This window comes from Meriones unguiculatus, chromosome 14, assembly GCF_030254825.1.
Source record: "Meriones unguiculatus strain TT.TT164.6M chromosome 14, Bangor_MerUng_6.1, whole genome shotgun sequence".
In the NCBI taxonomy this organism is placed as follows: Eukaryota; Metazoa; Chordata; class Mammalia; order Rodentia; family Muridae; genus Meriones; species Meriones unguiculatus.
In genome coordinates this window covers 42,208,940-42,212,050 of record NC_083361.1, presented here as the reverse complement: position 1 = coordinate 42,212,050, position 3,111 = coordinate 42,208,940, and the positions used below count along the sequence as shown (strand labels likewise).

The following is a 3,111-nucleotide window of genomic DNA, read 5'->3' as shown; positions in this document are numbered from 1 at the left end:
CCTGTGGAGTTTTGAGCACCAAAAGGGATGGTGTAAATGTTGTCCCTTGTTCCCAGCGCCTTGATCAGTATTCCTCTCCATTCGCTAACATTCACTTCAAAAGTGCTTTTCTAATCAATTCATTAAAATCCAGATCAGCATCTACATTTACACCCAGGTGTAAACCTGGGTGCTTAAAAGTCAGTTTGAAGCTATTTCAGTGTTGCTAAATGACAGCAGCAAGTTCCTCTCTGTGGCCTATGACCTCCTCTGACATATGGTTTTTACTGGGTTTACAGCAAAATCATGGCTTTACTCTTGTGGTGCAGGTCTCAAATCTAACCAAAGAGTAGGTGGTTATCACCAAAGCAACAATGCTATTGCACAAGTCAGCCCACCTTGCCTGGCAGGTTGTTATTTTAGTTTTTAAGGTTCACAGACATTTAAGAAAATGGATGGCTTTTCTCCCTCAGCAGCCTGCATGGCGCCTTCCTGCACTATAGGAGTTAGGCAGTGGTATCTAGTTCTAGTGGACAATCAAGAAGAGTGTCAAGAGCATGTACATTAGGGCCTGCACCTCTGTGATAAAAACCTCATAAAGAGGTGTCCCAGAGCTGAGACTGGAATTTTTGTTTAGTAATACATGGCTTGTTGTTGCACCATTATCCAGCCGAACAGGGTATTTCTAAGTTTTTGTCCATTTATGTAATTTGTGTGTGTGTGTGTGTGTGTGTGTGTGTGTGTGTGTGTGATTCTGAGAAGTTGCCCACAGAGGCTGGATAAGAGGATCACATCCCTTGAAGTTGGAGTTACAGTTGACTGTGAGCTTCCAGAGGTGGGTGCTAGGAACTGGAACGTGAATCCACTGGAAGAACAAGTACTCTTTCTCCTTGAGTTCTCTCCCATGTCATCTTCCTCTTCTAAATTATATTTTTTTTCTGTGTTGTGTTGTTTTATTTAGCCATGATGTCAACCCTGAGGAAGTAATGATTATTATGTAGGAAAACAATCCTACAGTGGTTTCAGTAAAAGGTGAGCGAAGATTCCCAAAGGAAAATGGGGAAATTTGGTATGAACTGAAGCTTCCTTGGTGCTTTGTTGGTATCAGTGACACTTGTCTTCCTCTAAATTATATTTTTAATTGAGTTTCAAAATAGGTTTACCTATGGCTTCATTATTTTACATATATAATTCTAATTAAAGGATTTTTTTGTTATTCGTTAAATCTGATCATTTACGTACTATTCACATACTAGTAGTTGTGAGATTTTTGTGTTTAAATATGCCAATTACCTAACATTTTTTCATTAGGATTTCAATAATAGGCAGAAAAAAATAGACACTGAATAAGTTTTTTGAACTTATTCAAATATATACATATGATAAATATATAAACTATATTCAGTTGTAAAACTGTAAAATCCAACCTTGTAGCTTCAAGGTGGCTATTCTAATTGTACTGAAGTTCAGTGAGATATGTAATTTCAGTTCTGGTAATTTGGGTATGCTATGCTTTTAAATTGCATGTTATCTATAATAACGTTTAAATAGAAGTTTGTGGTCACCAGTTTATCACTTAGAGGCATTGTAGCCTTTGAGTCCCTCTCACCCACAAGGCCCTGAGTCCTGCTTTCCCAGCTCTTGAAGAGATGTCGCATCCATCCCCTGCAGCCAAGCCCTCCAACCCCAAGAACCCACCGTCTTCTTTGATGTAGACATTGAAGGAGAGCGAGTTGGCAGAATTGTTATAGAATTGTTTGCAGGTATTGTTCCCAGAACTACAGAAATTTTTCATGCATTGTGTACAGGAGAAAAAGATACTGGGTCCACAACTGGACACCACTCCATTTTAAAGGATGCCCCTTTCATGGAAATACTAAGAAATTCATGATTCAGGATGCAGACATCTCATATCATAATGGCACAGATGGAGAAAGTAGTTATGGTGAAAAATTTAAAGATGAAAATTTTCATTATGATCATGATTGGGAGGGTTTGATGAGCATGGCTAATGCAGGCCCCAATACAAATAGTTCTTAGTTCTTTACAATAGTTCCAACTCCTCATCTGGATGGGAAAAGTGATATTTGGTCAATTAAAGAACTAGGTGTGACAAGGATGCTTGAAAATGTAGAAGTGAATGGTGAAAAAACCTGCCAAATTGTGTGTTTTTGCAGAATATGGAGATGTGAAAGAAGGGGATGATTGAGGAAGAGTTCCCAAAGATGACTCTGGTGATAATCATACAGATTTCCCCAAACATGCGATACAGATTTAAAAGATGTAGATAAAACGTTATTTAATAGCTGAAGACCTAAAAAACATCGGAAATACTTTTTTTCAAGTCTCAGAACTGGGAGATAGCTATTAAAAATGTGCAAAGGTTTTAAGCTACATGGATAGTTCAAAGGCTGTTCTTGAGAAAGCAGATACATCCAGACTGCAACCTACAGCTTTCAGTTGTGTGCTGAATATGGGCGTTTGTAAATTGAAGATGTCAGATTTGCAGGGAGCAATTGACAGTTGTTTGGAGGCTCTTGAAATGGACCTGTCAAATAGCAAAGCACTATACCACAGAGCACAAGGATGGCAAGGATTAAAGAAAATGATCAAGCTTTGGCTGATCTTAAGAAGGCACAGAGATGGCCCCAGGAGATAAAGCTATCCAGGCAGAAATGCTTAAAGTCAAACAAACGATAAAGGCACAGAAAGATAAAGAGAAGGCAGTGTACACAAAAATATTTTCTTAATAAGGATTCGACTTTGATTAAGTATTATACATTGATTATATAAAAGATAATGTAAGTTACTGTCTGATCCTTGATGTTTCTCTTGATTCTTTGTCATTGTTTATATAGAATTGCTGACATAGGTTCCTTCTTAATAAAGTGTGCTGAAATTAAAAATAAATAAATAAATAAATAAAGTTTCTTTTTAGAAAACAAATATATAATCATTATTCTGTAATTGCTAACACAATCTGGGCCATTGCCCACTCACTCTCCCCCCAAAAAAGTACTTCCACAATACAGAAAAGAAAGTTTATGTTTTCAGAAAAGATGTAACTATTTTCTCTGTTTCTTTTCCTGGGAAAAGTTAGTTTAAAACTGAAGATATCAATATGAAACTACT

At 37.1% G+C, this 3,111-nt stretch overlaps 1 pseudogene; it reads left to right on the top strand.

The window, feature by feature from the left end:
* Positions 1-1,628: 1,628 nt before the first annotated feature.
* Positions 1,629-2,729, top strand: LOC110565130 (peptidyl-prolyl cis-trans isomerase D-like; annotated as a pseudogene).
* Positions 2,730-3,111: the final 382 nt, after the last annotated feature.